General features: G+C 38.5%; 1 long non-coding RNA gene and 1 other non-coding gene across 2 annotated transcripts; both read right to left on the reverse strand.

Annotated features, from left to right (window-relative positions):
- Window positions 1-4,204: 4,204 nt before the first annotated feature.
- On the reverse strand, window positions 4,205-9,992 carry LOC134472306 (uncharacterized). Its single transcript, XR_010042148.1, has 2 exons — window positions 8,770-9,992; window positions 4,205-5,178 (listed from the first exon to the last, which is right to left on the reverse strand). It is a non-coding gene; the product is annotated as an uncharacterized LOC134472306 (long non-coding RNA).
- Window positions 6,520-6,625, reverse strand: LOC111755718 (U6 spliceosomal RNA). The gene has a single exon (XR_002790265.1). It is a non-coding gene; the product is annotated as a U6 spliceosomal RNA (small nuclear RNA).
- Window positions 9,993-16,389: the final 6,397 nt, after the last annotated feature.

Consider the following 16,389-nt stretch of genomic DNA (forward strand, 5'->3'; position numbering starts at 1 on the left):
AAAGATCAGGTGGTTAAGTGTGTTTGGAGTTGCTGTTGCATCTTCTAACCTGTTTCATTGATCCTCAGGCCTGCTTGTTTGCCAGTACCATGCTGTTTTATGACAGTAACTCTGTGCTATAATTTCAAATCAGGGATTGTGATGACCCCTGCCTTGATATTTGTTACCCAGAGCTGTCTTTGCTATTCTATTCTCTTCTGGCTCCAAATTAATTTTACAATTGTTTTCTCTAGTTCTCTGAGATATGCTAATGGTATTGTGATAGGGATTGTATTAAAACTGTATAACAATTTTAGGGGTATGGCCATTGTCACTATGTTGGTTCTTCCTAATAAAGAGCAAGGGATAACTTTCCATTTTCTGACATGGTTTTCAATCTCCTTGTTCATTATACTGTAGTTTCCAATGTAAAAATCTTTTACTTCCTTTTAGATTGATGCCTGTGTCTGCCTTTCTTTCTTTCTTTCTTTCTTTCTTTCTTTCTTTCTTTCTTTCTTTTTCTTTCTTCCTATGCTACTGTGAGATGGTTGGCTTCCCTAATTGCTCTCTCAGCGAGCTTGTTACTTGTGTACCGGAGTGCTACAGATTTTGAGAGTTGATTTTGCATCCAGGTATGCTATTGAATTTTGTTATTAAAACTAGGAGCCTTCTGATGAAATTTTCGGGATTTTCTATGCAGAGTGTTAGGTCAGCTATAAATAATGATAATTTAACTTCTTCGTTTCCTACCTTGTTTCTTTAATTTTTTCCTCTTGCTTAATCCCTCTGGCTAATATTTCCAGAAATATATTGAATATGTCTGGTGATAGTAGACATCTTAGTTTTGTCCCTGATTTCAGAGTGAAAGCTTTCCATTTTTGACAGTTTAGTACAATGTTGACTATTGGTTTGTCATAGATGGTATTTATCAGATGGAGATAAAGACCATCTACTACAATTTTCTGTAGTATTTTTATAACGAATATATGTTGAATGTCAAATGCTTTTAAGATGATTGTATGATTTTTGTCCTTGGCTCTATTGATATGATATAGTACATTCATTGATATGTGTATGTTGAACACTCCTGCATCTCTGGGATAAATCACATTTGATCATGTTGTATAATCTTCTTGATGATTTGCTGCCAATAACTTGTTTATGTTTGCCAGTATCTTATTAAGGATTTTTGCATCTATGTTTATTAAAGAGATTGGCCTGTAGTTCTCTTTCTTAGTTGAGTCCGTCTCTGGTTTTGTTTTTTTTTTTTTTTTTTTTTTCATTAGGTTAATACTTGCTTCCAGGAATGAATTTGGAAGTATTACGTCTTTCAATTTCATTAAAGAGTCTGAAGAGTAATGGCATTAGAAACTGTAAATTTCTTACAGCATTCACCAATGAATCCATCAGGACCTGAAGTTTGCTTTGTTGGTAAAGTTTTAGTTACATTTTCCATTTCATTGACTGATACTGGATTATTTAGAATTTTGTATCTGCTTGATTCATCTTGGTAATCCATATACATCTAAGAATCTGTCTGGTTCTGCATTTTCCATATTATTAGAAAAAAATATTCTTTTTTTTTTTGTACTGGGGATAGAAATCACAATCTTGTGCTTGCCAGGCAGGCACTTACACTGCTGAGCTAAATCCTTGGCCCTAGAACAAATATTCTTGAAGTAGTTATTAATTATTTTCTGTATTTGTAAAGGCTCTGTTTTAATATTACTTTTTTCATTCCTAGTTGCATGAATTTGAGTCTTTTATTCCCTTTTATAATAAGGTTGACTAAGGGTTTAACAATTTAATCATTTGAAGAACAAACTCTTTGACTAATTGATTCTTTGCATTGTTTTCTTATACTCAATTGTATTAATTTCTACTCTAATCTTTATAATTTCCTCCCCCATGTAAGCCTTGGGCTTGACTTGTTCTTTTTCTAGAAGCTCAATGTCCACACTAGGTTGGTGATTCCAGCTCATAGTGTTGTCCTGATGTGAGAATTCACAACTCTAAATCTCCCTTTTAGAACTGCTTTCGATGCATCCCAGAAGTTCTGGTACATTGTATCAACAGTACCATTTTGCTGCAGGTATTGTGTAGTTTCTTCTTTAATTTCCTCTGTGGCTCATTGTTCAGGAGGGTGTTTACTTAATTTCCATGTGTTTACGGACTTTTTGGGTTTCCTTTGCCACTGATTTCCAGTGTCATTGCACTATTGACAGGTAATACGCATGGAATATTTTGAATTCCTTTGCATTTGCTCAAGCATGTTCTGTGGCCAGCATGTGGTCTCTCGGAGAATGTCCGATGTACAGTTGAGAAAAATGTGTACCCTGATGCTGTGAAGTGGAACACTCTGTAGGTATCTACTAAGTCCACTTGTTCACAGGTTGGGTTCAGTTCTGATATTTCTTTATTGAATTTTTTGTCCAGTTGATCTATCTATTTGTGACAGTGGTGTGTTAAGGTCCCCCATTACAATTATGTTAGTGCTTATTTAATTTTTCATGTCCATTAAAATTTTTATATAGTTGGGTGCTTTTGTATTTGGTGCATACATATTTATGATTGTTATCTCTTCTTGAGGTTTTCTCTTAACAAAAATATATTGACCTTCTTCATCTCTTTTGATCAGTTTTGGCTTGAAGTTCACATTGTCTGCAAATACAATAGCTGCTCATGTATTTTTCTAGATTCCTGCCGCCTAGAGTATTGCTTTGCATCTGTTTATTTTCAATCCATGAAGTTCTTTTTGCATTAAGTGTGTCTCTTATAGGTAGCATATTGTTAGATCTTGTTTCTTCTTTTGATTGGTGAATAGAGGCCACCTACATTGGTGGTTATAACTGATATGTATTGGTTTATCCTCTACATTTTATTTTTTAATGTTGATACTTTGTCTTCCCCTTGGGTTAATCGCTTGCCCTGCCTGACAGCTTCGTTCTGCTTGTGTTCTTGGAATTGTTATCATTATTATCTTTGTTTAGAATATCTTTGAGAGCATTTTGTAGAGCTGGTTTCTTAATCATGAATGTCTTCAGTTGTTTTTATCATGGAATATCTTATTTCTCCATTAATTAGGAAAGGTAGTTTCTCAGGGTATATTAATCTGGATTGGAAGTTGTTTTCTTTCAGGATTTGGAATACTTCCCTCCAAGATCTCCTCCATATAAGGGTTTGTGTTAAGAAGTCTGCTCTGATTCTGATGGATTTCCTTTATAGTTGATTTGTTTCTTTTCTCTAACTTTTAATATTTTGTCCTTGTATTGCATTCTGGAATCTTGATTATTCTACGCCTTGGTCTAGGTTTATTTTGGTCATGGCTAATTGGAGTTCAATATGCTTTACTTATTGTCTTAGTTACTTTTTACTCGTTACAGAATACCTGATGCCCAAAGTTAGGGAAGGAAAGGTTTATTGCTTACAGTTCTTGGAGGGTTTGGTCCATACTCAGCTGGCTCCAAGGCAGCATGGCGTGGCGGGGCAGCCATTCATGGCTGCTGCAAACAGCAAAAGCATGAACCAGCAAGTGAGAGACACAGACACCTTCTTCTTTCCCTTACATCATATCCTGGCTCCACTCCTAGGCAGGTGAAACATTCATGCCACCAATCTGAGCACTAGGCAATGAACCAATCACAAACGCTAGATTTGGTTGAGTCCATAATTACATGAGGTTGGGGGCCACTGGCATAAACCATGACACTTATCTGTATGTCAAATTATTTTTTAATGATGGGAAGTTTTCTGCCCTTACTTCTGTGAACAGGTTTTTATGTCACGTGTACTGACTCCTACTTCTTCACTGACTCCAGTTCTTTTCATCATCTTGCTGCTGTTGGACTGGTTTTTCATGGTCCTTGCTTTTTTTTAAGAGATCTTTCTTTTCATGATTGCTAGCCATGATCCCATCTTCTAGGCCCAATATTCTGTCTTCACTTTTGTTCTGTGATTTTGCAAGCTTTCAATGGAATTTTTAATTTCCTTGATATCTGTTTGAATCTGTTTCTTGGCTTCTGTTTCTTTCCTATGTTGATGTTTTTGATTTCTACTATTTTCGTATGCTCCTCTATTTTTTTAAAATCTATGCCTATTCTGAGAAATTCTGTTCTGAGTAGGTCCTTCATTGTGGTTATCATCTTTTCTTTTTACATGGGAGGTTATTTTTATCTGCCTTCCTCTATAGTCTTGTACCTTTTGTTTTTGTTTTGCTTTGTTGTTCTTTTTTTTTTTTTTTTTTTTTACTTCTGCTGCTATCGTTTCAGAGACTTGAGGAAGGTGCCTTCTATTTTCCCCTGCTTTGTCCCCTGGACTTGTCCTGGGTGGGTTGCAGTTCTGGCATTGGGTTTTGCTTTTGTGTCTTGTCATTTACTATTTTTTAAATTTAATTTTGTTGTCTGTGTTGAGACTTATACATTTCTTGTATCAGATAACTTTATCATTAGTATTGTGGTCTTCCTAGGAAATGTCTGCTCTTCAGAGATGTTTTGCAGGTGTAGGAAGCTCTTGATTTTTGTATCTTGCCCAACATCCTATCCTCCCAATTTATTAAGGAGATGAGATGTCACTATCTAATTGACTCAGTGCCCAGCCCTTTGGTACTGGACTATGGTGATGGTCCAGTACCAAACAATCACAGTGTTGATGTACAAGCGAAAACAACTGATTACAACAGGTATGACATTCTGGCTGGAGTGGAACAATGAGCAATAATAATAGTGATGTGTACAGTTTAAAAAGTGACAAACCACTGTAACTATTAACATGGTCTCCTCAATCACTGGGTAAGATCTAGTTATCTAACAATAAACAGTATAAATCAGGAGCTTGTATGCAAAGGATTTACTTTTCATATAATGGTTTTATCCTATGGTAGGGAAATTTAAGAGGGATAGGGGACAAAACAGGGAGACAGATGAAGAGAAATACAGTAGAAGCGAGCCTGGAGGACAAAGGACACTCACAGCTTTGGTAAACTAGAGAAGCGAGGAGAACGGGGAGAATGAAGTACCTGGTACCTGAGCAACCGCTTTGAGGATCATGATATGCAACGTATCATCTCTGTCAAATTCCTGTCTTGTTTTGAAATCCTGTATTGTCATGTTGCTTTTGTTGTGGTGGTGGTGGTGGCTGTCATGTTGCTTTTGTTGTTTCTTTTCAATTGTTTGCTTCTTCATTTTTCTGGTTTTTTTTTCTCTTAAAAAAATAAAGCCAATGATTTCAGGTTCAAAAAGGATATAGCTTATGTATAAGTGTGCAAGATAGATAACAATATCACTGTTTTTGTTAGTTCATCAAACAGAATAGTTTGCACCACCATTGTTTGACTGTCCACTTGTTATGCTTTGATTTTGTAACTTGAACAACCACTTCTAAGATAACAATATGTAATTTATCAACTAGTGGTTTTTTACTGGTTTTCTTTTTTGAAATTCTGTATTATTTCTACCCTTTTTTCTGTTTTTCCTTTTTTCTCTAAATAAATAACTAAAAATGAAACAAAGAGGGAAGGGCTAAGCAAAAGATTACTGAAGAAAACCAGAAAGACCAGAAGTTCACTCACAGGAAAATATCGTGAAACAGGAGAGATCACTGAGAAAGGGGAGAAAAAAGTTGAATAGAATAGAAAAGAAAGGCAAAAACCTAAGCAAGCAAACAACAAACAAACAAAAATAACAGAAAAAGGAAAGTGAAACAAAGAAAAACTATTGGCATTCCTCTGGTGTCCACCGTTCCGTGCAGGGTCCAAGGCAGAGCGTTCAAAACTGCGGGTCATCCCGCCAGGCCTGCAGTGGGACTACGGCTGGGTGGGAGCCCAATCTTGGCTTCTGGATGCGCAGAGATGGGCCAGAGTCTCAGCCACCAGTACCGTCTGTGTGTCCCTCAGCAGCCTGCCCGCTCCTTCCCCACTTTGTTTTCTTTCTGCAGACAGTGTTTGATCCCACAGCGCTATCCCCTCCCACAGCTGGCCTGCTCACTGCTGGGCACAGCTATCCCCTCCCACAGCTGGCCTGCTCACTGCTGGGCACAGCACGGGGCCACTTAAAGGCCACCTCATAGCCAAGCCCTGGGGCTGGAGGGTCTTGCTGCTCCATCCCCAACACCCCTTCTTGTGCTGGAGGCTCAGCACGTTTTTCATCTGTCAATCCATCATGTTTATGTCTTTGAGAAGGGTCTATTCAGGTAATTCGGCCATTTATTGGTAAGATTACTTTTTCTGTCCTAGTTAAATTTCTTAAGTTCTTTATATACTCTGGATATTGGTCCTCCAAGGACTTTCTCCCATGCTATTGGCTGTCTGTTCACTCTCTTGATTGGTTTTCTTTGCTGTGAAAAGTCTTTTCCTTTGATGTAATCCTACATTGATTTTGACTTTTTTTATTTAAAGACATAAAAAACCCCAAAATTTCAAAACACGATAATTAGAGGGCAACAATGGTTTATACGTTGTGCATTGTTACCTTTAAATCAGTTCCTCGGAGTACACAATATCTTCATTTAACTGTCCAAGAAATATACAAAATGCTAATTTGGAAAAAAAATGCAAAATGCTTCACGAATTTGAGTGTCATCCTTGTAAGCAGCCATGCTGATCTTCCCGGTATCCCCCCAATTTTAGCATATGTGCTGCTGAAATACGCACTGTTTTAACTTCTTAAGCTAGTGGAGTCCTATTCAGAAAATCATTGCCTTTGCCAGTATCTTGAAGTGTTCACCCTGTGTTTTCCTCTAGAACCCTAAAGTCCCAGGTCTTACATTAAGATCTGTTCCATTCTGAGCTGAATTTTGTGTATTCACAATAACCACATGATGGAATCTGCCTACTTGCGTATCAACAGATGAATGGATAAAGAAGATACGGTGTATATTCCCAGTGAGGAATTCTTTTTCCACAAAGAAGAAAAAAAAATCAGGTCATTTGCAAGAACACGCACGGAACCAGAGGTCATCACATTAGGCAGAATAAGCCAGCTATAGGAAAAAACTATTACACGTTTTTTCACACAAGTGGAAATTAGAATTTAGGGGGGGAAATGACCTGGAATTAGTTTAGGGATTACTAGGGAAGGGGAAGGCCCTAAGGAGAGTGGGACCCTGCAGAGAGGAGAAAGGAGAGTACTGGGAGGGCGGACTTGACCAAAGCAGAATACGCACATGTGTGGAAATATCACAAAACCTTTTGATATGTATGACCAGTATTATATGCATCAGTAATTATAGCTGAAAACTGAACAGATGCTTATAGTAAAGAGTGTAAATGGTATATATATATTTTAAAAAGAACTGTTCATGCATTCTTAGCTATAGAACTTCAATATGCAACAGAACCATTCACAGCTACTGATGGAGACATTTACATGTCACAGTGTAACTGAAGTAGGAGGGGCCCATGAGGGTCCTGAAGACCCGAAAGAAACTCTCAAACAGCCGGTGTAACCGATGTCGCAGAACACTGCACCCAGCAGCAGAATGTCTGTGCATTTCAATTCTGCACGGGCCACTCACCAAGACAGCCCACGGCCTGGGTCATAAAACAACCTTGTAAAAGTTGATGAGATTTAAATCCTACAAATATATGCTCAGATCTAAATCAGGCACACTGAGTCAAGTCTGTAACTTCAGCAATTTGAGAGGCAGGAGAATTGTTCAAGGACAGCCTGGATGACTTAGCAAAGTCCTGCATGGAAATCAAAATAAAAAGGGTCCAGGTTACGGCTCAGTGGCAGAGCATCCCTGGGGTCAATCCCTCGTACTAAAAAGGAAAAATAAAAAGCAAAGCTAAACAAATACACACAAGGTCTCTCTCTCTCTCTCTCTCTCTCTCTCTCTCTCTCTCTCTCTGTCTCTGTCTCTCTCTCTCCTCTGTCTCTCGGTGTGTCTGTCTGTCTGTCTCTCTCCACTCTCTCTTTCCAGTGTATTCAGTCTATGTTCTTCCCTTTGGGTGACATGCGTCTCCTCAGACCAGCACATGGCTGCATTTTTTAACCCAGTGTGCCAGTCTGTGTCTTTTGATGAGGGCGCTGAGATCATTAGCTTTGGGAGTTATTCCCGTAAGGTGCTTATTAAATCCTATCATCGCATTATTTCCCCAGTGCTAATTTTTCCCTTTGTTTCCTCTCCCAGTTACACGCGTAATTTCCTTTGGGGTCATAGGTGCTGGTGGCCTCCTTGTCACCTGAGAGGTCTTTTTTTTTATTTCTTTGTTGTGAAGAGTATTTTTCCATGGTGGCTGAAAGTTACATCTGAGTTGACTGTTGTTTCTTTTAGGACTTGAGCCCCGCCACTCAGTGGGGGAATCAGCAGAACCTGCTGGTTTTGATTTGGAATTACCTTTCTCTATTGTAATTTTTTTGGTTTATTTTTGAATTTATTTTGTTTTCACTGAAAAAGAAAAGGTAATGGACAGCTTTGAACATTCAAACTGCAGAAGTTGCTTTGTTACTATAAAACTACATGTGTAACGACAATACTAACCTTTTATTTAGTAAATTTATCTCTTCTTCAAGCTCATCATATATTTTGTTAGTAAAAGCCATTATGCACATAATATAGATTTTCTCAACAAAATATTTGATGAGCTTAAAGAAGAAACAAACAAATCTCTTATTGTTTAGTTTTGAAATTCTGTATCGTTTTTATCATCATTGTACAATTTTAAAAATCCATTATATGTTTCAGGAAACCCTTTTTAAGCTCATTAAACATCTTTTACATTTGTTTATACGTTGCTCCTTATAACTCTTCAAACATTCTACCACAAATAGACACAAAGACAACCGCCCTCACCTGCTACGCAGTAAGACTTCAGTCTATTTGCAGTGCACAGCAACTGTGGGCTTTTCTTGGGGACAGAGCTGCCGGTTCCTTGCTTCTTTCTGGGGCTGCCAACTCCGTCCAGGTTACCTTGTGTTTGTGGAACCAGGATATCCACTCTGGAGGCAGAATTAGTGTTTCCAGCTGCAGCCTTCTTTCCTCTGCACTGGTTTTAGTGTCTCTGTGGTTTCTAGTTTTTCAGCTGGCTCTTCCTTGATTCGTGGAGTTCCATTTCTCTTTCTCTCCACTAAGTTGTTGCTTCCCAAACGTCTTATTTCTAGGTTCCAGCGAGACCCGGTCACCTTTAAGCATCGCGTCCTCTCTCATCAATACAAAATATGCGAAATTTGTAGTTTTAAAATCTTCTGAAGAATAGAGCCTCAGAATTCTGATGGTTCACAGGCAAACGATACCAAATATTTAAAGAAGTAACACATTTTACAAAATGCCTTTCACATAATAGAAGGCAAAAGAAACATTTCCTAAGTCACTTTATGAAGACTGCATCTCTCTATACCCAAATTAAACAGGGGCAGTAGAGAAAAGGCTGGACTACAGACTGGTACTCATCATTCACAGATGGAAAATCATGAGCAGATCATTATCAAATTGCGTGAAGCAATATAAAAATAATCCTAATCCTAATGGTTTGATGATAATGCTTTATGGCCAAATTTATCCCAAGAGAATAATGCTCTTCATATTTGAAAAGCAATTAATGTGACCCACCATATTCAGAGTCCAAACAGAAAGACAAAGGGAAAGGGTTTGATAAATTTCAACATCAATTTACACAGGGAATTTACACATAAATTACAACGTCAATTTACACACACCAATCCCCATAATCAGCAGGGAAAGGGTTTGATAAATTTCAACATCTATTCACAATAAACTCTCATAATAGAGGAGTAAAAGAAAACTCTCAATGTACCACAGGGCACCTACAACTGTAATCTATCACTAATGTCTCACTTAATAGTGAGAGATGGAATACTTCTTAACATTGAAAAAGTCACTGATTTGATTTCCCTGCTCCCTGCCAACCTAGTACTGGATGTTTTAGCTAATGCAACAGCCAAAATACAGAAACCGTTTTTACAGAGCAATTAGAGATGAATAAATAAAGCTGTCTCTATTCATAGGTGATGTCATTTTCTGCATAAAAATTTCTAAGGAATAAGAAACAAAAAAAAAAAAAAAACCTAAAAATCAAAGTGTAAGCTAGGCTGGAAAATATGTAAATAAAGAAAAATCAACCTTTCTGTGTAGTAGCAGTTATGCAAGTTTTTCTAAAAATCTTACACAATAGGATCAAAGAAAACTGAAATGCTCACAAATGTAAAAATCAAGTACAAAATCTGTATGCTGAAAACTACAAAGTGCTATAAAAGAAATTTAAGCAGGCTTCAATAAATAGAAATGCCTGATATATTCATGGATCGCAAGATTCCTTACAGTAAAGACTCCATTTATTCCCAATGTGATCTGTAAGTGAATGCAAAAATGCCAAAAATTCAGCAGTCTTCTGTAGAAGAAAGAAATTGATTTGAAAATTTTCGTGGAGGAGCAAAGAAATTTGAAGAGAACAATTTTAAGAAACAAGAATAAATTACCCACAATTGTACTTTCAAATTTAAGAATCACGGCAAGTATGAATCATGCCAGTGTCGCTCTGGCAGGAGGATCAACATGCAGATCAACAGAAAGAAAGCTCTCAGCACCCAGCCACATGGGTGTGGCCCTTCACTGGCTGCCAAAGCTCCGAGCGTAACTAACGGAAAAAAGGATTCTTCTCATCAGAACTGTGATAGGACAATCTTACATGCATACACAAAAGGAAACCTTAAACTGCATCTGGCATTTGACACAAAGATTAGATCAGAATTGATCACACGTATAGATCCCCAGCACAAAGCTAAACATTTTAGGAAAAAGTTTTCATAACCTAGAGCTATGCAAACAATTAAAATTCTTAGTCTCGAGTACAGAAGCCTAAGGCATAAAAAATGAAAAATTGGACTTTCTCAAAGTTTACAGCTTTAGCTCTGTGCAGACAGAAGGATACCAAAGACAAGCTTACCTATTGGGAGACTGTGTTTACAAACCCCGTGTCTGACAAAGGGCTTATATCTATCATAAATAAAGTACTCTGAAATTTCAGCAGCAAAAAATAAAACACACAAAATTTTTTTCTTTCCCAAATGGACAAAAGATGTTAAGAGAAAATTAATCTTCATCATAGAAGATTCACAGATGGAAAATAATCACATCAAAAGATGTTCAGTGTCATCAGCCACTAAAAGCAAATGAATAGCAGGAGGAACCCACAGCCACCCATGGAGCATGCAGCCCACGGACTACTGAGGCTGTCAAGTCACAGTGAAGACGTGACAGGATCTCTCCAGCTCTGTTTGCAAACCGAAGTGATGCAGGCCCTCTGGAAAATGATGGTCAGCTCCCTCTAAAGTAATCACACACGCACTGACCACTGGTGGCGCGGCTCCCTCCGGGACTTATCCTAAGGAGCTGAAAACCTGTCCACTCAGCAACCTCAAGCACATTCCCAGCAGAATCACTTTTAGCTTACCCCGACTGGAAACAGCCCAAATGCCTCTCAATCAGGACACAGTTGAGCAAAGGACGCTGCGGCTAAACCATAGGGACAGCCCTCGACCAGACCGAGGAGAAATTCTGATGCTCAAGGAGATGGAGGAGTCAGAAAAACAAAGGAGAGTGGCAGAAGTGAATCGCAAAAGGTTTGTATCACATTATTTTCTCATGTGGTGTTTCAAATAAAATTAAACAAAGCTACAGTGATGAGAGCCCCAAGTTGGTGGTTTCCACACTGGCTTTGTGCATACAGGAGGTGCATACAGAGAGCACAGGAAAGGGCTTGGGGATGATGGATAGTTCTGTATGCTCATAGTGGTCATCTTTACATAAATCTATAAATGTATTAAAAGTCATAGAAATTCCAGCAATAAACACAGTGTGGCAACAAGGAAAAAAAGACAGTGGAGGAATGGGGCAGAATAGAGAGTTCAGAAAATAGCATAAATAAACTTTCTCTGCTGACATTTTACAAAGGAGAGGAGGCAAGCCAATAAATAAGTAATAGTCTTTTCAACAAATAGTGCTGAAACATATTTTTTCTTTTTTTTTTGCTGAAACATGTTTTTAAAAAGGAAAAATACAGCTCTAGAAATTACATCTTGCACAGATATTAACTCAGAATAGAGCATATAGCCAAAAATAAAGCAAAGCCACAAAATTTCCAGATTACACAGAAGATAACCTAAGTGACTTTTGATTTTGCCATGACTGTTTAAGGGACTATATAGAAGGACCAATGCATAGGATAAAACATTGATGAGTTAGACTGCATTAAAATTTAAAACTTCTGCTATGCGAAAGCTTTGGTAAGAGAATAAAAAGACAAGTCATAAGTTTGTAGAAATAGTTACCTAACAGATATCCAGTGGCTGGTATACAAAATATACAGTTCTCAAAACTAGATGTCTTGGTTACTTTTCTCTCGTTGCTGAAACAAAATATCCAACACCCAAAATGAAATAAGGAAAGGCTTATTTCGCTCACAGTTTGTGGAGGTTTCAGTCCATAATCAGCTGGCACCAAGGCAGGGTGGCCTGGCACTGGGGCAGCACTTCCAGGTGGCAGCCAGCAAAAGCAGCCAGAGCAAAAACAGGAGAAGACCAAGCCTTCTTTCCTCCCTTGTATTGTATGAAGGCCACCCCCAAACCAGGGCAGATGTGGCACTCACAAAATCTCTGTGCCCTCCTCTTGCACATGATCAGGATATTTACAAAGTAAGGATCCTGGCTCCCTGCTGAGTCTCCTTGTTAAACTGCTAGACTTCTCAATTTGACACAATGTATCAACCATAACTTTAGGATACCAAGGACTCAATTAATGGGCAAAATATTTGCACAGATAATTCAGCAAGGAGGAAACACAGGATGTATGGACCTAAGGAAAGGTACTCACCAACACGGATCATCAGGTAACTGAAAGTCAGATTAATGACAACACATACCTATTAGAATTGCTAAAACCCCAAACTGTGACAGTATCACACACCGATAAGGATGCAAGCAACAAGAACTCTCAGTCACTGAGGGCAGAAACACAAAATGCTACTTGGTGTGACCACTTTCAAACACAGCTTGTCAGCTGCTCCCAGAGCTAACCACAATCTCATCCACCAATCCAGCAGTCAGTACATTAGGTTACCTCGGTCAAGTGAAAACTGATGCCCTACTAAAAGCTGCACAGGGATGTTACAGCAGCTTTATTTCTCCCAAATCATGGAAGCAACAAAATGCCCTTCAGAGTTAAGAACTGCCACTCACTAAAAAGTGCTACGTATTTTGTTATTCGATTACATGCTGGGATGAGACTCTGGGAAGCCAGAATCGCTCACTCACTACTGGCAGAAGAATAAGATGCAATGCCATCCAGAACTCTGTGTTAGAGCCTCCGGGAAATTGTGTGTGTGTGCGTGTGTGTGTGTGTGTGTGTGTGTGTGTGTGTGTGTTCCATGATTCAGAAGCCCTTGGAGAAAGAGCCCTATGTGCATCTAATGAGGCCAAGCAAAATGACAGAAGGCATTTATCGTCCATAGCTAGAAAAATGAAAATAAACTCAGAGAGATAAATATTAGAATTATTAGAATATTAGAATCTAGCAATCAGAAACACTGAACATGTACATGGACTAACACAGACAAATAAATATAAATAAGCAAATTTCAGTAAATAAGTTATAAAACTATATGCCTTGTGTACACACACATATGTATAAATATGCAAACACAGATAGCTTATGAACAAATCCATAGACTCATGTGATATAAATTTAAATATGCAGAAGAAAACAGAATAAATTAATTTTCTTCTTTACCAAGAAAGTTTCCAGGGATACGACAGTCTACATAATTTAATACAAAAATGCACATTCCTTCCATTCAGCTTTTTAAAAATCACAAATAAAACCCATCACCATATGGAATCAAAAATTAAATCTACAGGAATGTATTCCCCTCACCTTTGACCAGAGTTTAAAATTGGTCAGACCTCCTTGATCATCTATACTGTTACCTTCTTGCAATATGCATATTTGTGCAAAAATAATACCCAGCAACATTTTACATGTTTAAATATATCTCTTATCATTTATTTGTGTTACTGATAGATGGATTGTTTCAGATTTCTTGTCACTACCTATAATTTTGAAATGTGCATTTTTGTAGATGTTCACACGTGTATAAAATTAGAACTGCGATGCCTACGGCACGCATGTTTACATTTGCCTGGATGTTGGCCGATAAGTCTCCAGAGTGGCAATCCTTAATTACCACTTCATCAGCACCGCATCGCATATCTATCCCTGGTTCTTTACTGACATCCTTGCTGCCATGTGGTACATCCAGCAACTGTTGCTGGTTACTGTTTTTTAATTTGATTTATCTGAATATGAAAAATCTTCTGAGACTGCAAATCATAACACACATTTATTGACTCTTCGGGATTTGCTGGTTCATCTCATTTGTCTGTTTTTCAATTTTCATAGGTTTTCTTATTGATTTATAGTAATTTTATATACTGAATATTAATACCCTGTACTTTGTAAATTGTAAATATCTCTCCTGCTCTGTGGTTTAACTTTTAAATGTTTACGGTTTGGGCAGAGACATTTGTTTAATTAAAATCTTTAAATCCATCTCCTCCTTTATTGCTCAAATTTTTCCCAACATAGTTTTAAAGCACTCTCCAATATCAAGGTCGTGACACTGTGGAGCAATATATTATCTGTTAAACATTTTAAAATTTTGCTGTTCACATTTAGATTGGCAGTTGACTGGAATTGATTTGTTTTTAAAATATGGAAATGGGGTCCAATACATATTTTATATGGATAAACTACCGTTCCAGAAACATGCACTGAAAAGTTCCTTTTTCTCCAGCCATAATATCAACCGTCACACATGAATCTGCCATCCGGTCAGCACATTTTTATCACCTAGCACATGGTCAGCTCTGTCCTAAGCACTGGTTACGTATCAGTGATCATGGGTGCCCGCGTCTCCCTTGGGGTTTGCATCCTATCCCCTTAGGGAAGCTGATTCTCCATCACTAAACCACTTATTCTGATCATCATTATGTTTACGTAGTCATGCTGTCTGTGGAAGAAGTTTCCTCCTCTGGTTCCCCTTTTTGTAATAATTATCACCATTCCTGCATTCTAACATGCTTTCCTACATATTCACCAAATTCCTAATTCCTCCAGCAAACCTATGTCTTAGGATGGACTCTAAAATTGGAGCCCAAGAAGAGCCTTGTGGCTGTCCTCCCGGGAAAGAAACAATGTGGAAGCAGGAGACCATGCAGGCAGGGGAGGTGGCCCCTCTTAGCCAGAGAAGGGGCCGTCAGGGCTCTCATCCTTCACCTCGTGGCAGTTGAGGCAGGCGGCAGGGCACTGGCGCTCTCCATCATGATATACAGTTTGTAAAATGAATGCACGCTCTGGGGCATGTAGATTCCACACACTAGGATTACTGTGGGAGAAGAAGAAATTGGAGTCGGGCATGGGTTAAAATAAACAAACCTGAAGGGTTCTCACCTGATAGTTTGCATGGTGACGCTTTATTAGTGCACAGCTCCGTCTCTGACTACTGTAAAAGATTTGTATAAATAAATAAACCCACATCAATCAATAAATGCCCAACCCATCCCTAAGTACACGTTTAGCCTTAAAAACATTGATTTGCCAGAACTAAGGAAGCCTTGGTAACAGCTGAGGTCTATAATTTAGGTGGTTTTTGTTGAGCTCTTGAAACTCGCTTGTAATGAGTAAGTGTTCAGCCACTGTTCAGCTGTAGCTTTTAATTGCAAACTTTGGAACACAGTAAATTAGGGGTGGGTGAAGCCAGATTCGCTAAACCCCGGTATGTGCTGATGGGCTTAATTTTTTTTAACCTGCTTGGACTGATTTTCAGCCTCAGCTCTTACATGTATTTGCATTATAAAGAAGAATAATTTTTGTGTTCTGACTTATGCTTAACCCCACAGCCCATTCTTTGCTAAGACTTGTTGGATAGCCAAGGCATCTCGGGGTAGTATTTTCCCATGCCGGTTATACTGAATATCCTGCAAACGGAATAAAATTCACAGCACACAGTCCATTTTTCTTCTTTCTTGATCATCCAGATGCATTGCTACCTCACTGTCAGCCTCACCACCTCACTGGAAATAACGCAAACCAGACTTGTGTCCAACTTTTGCAAAGGTAGCCCCGAGTCAGAACAGCAATCCTGCAGAAGGAGTCAGCATAAATGTCTGTCCCAGCGCAGCATCAGGTCCACGGCTGAGGAGGACAGGACCTGCATCCACAGCAACTGGAGTCAGGTGTGCTTCTCACTGCAGAAACACGGTGTGATAAACTGATCACAACTCCAGAGGGAAGGCTGGAGGTTTCAGTCTTCTCAGAAACAGAAACTTGGCCTTAGCCAACATATTAATCAGGAAAGGCAAACTGAGGCCCTACATCGGTTAGGGTTCGCTAGGATAACAT

The sequence above is a fragment of the Cavia porcellus genome, unplaced genomic scaffold (assembly GCF_034190915.1).
Source record: "Cavia porcellus strain 051 isolate PalLab524CR breed Dunkin Hartley unplaced genomic scaffold, mCavPor4.1 scaffold_23, whole genome shotgun sequence".
Taxonomy (NCBI): domain Eukaryota; kingdom Metazoa; phylum Chordata; class Mammalia; order Rodentia; family Caviidae; genus Cavia; species Cavia porcellus.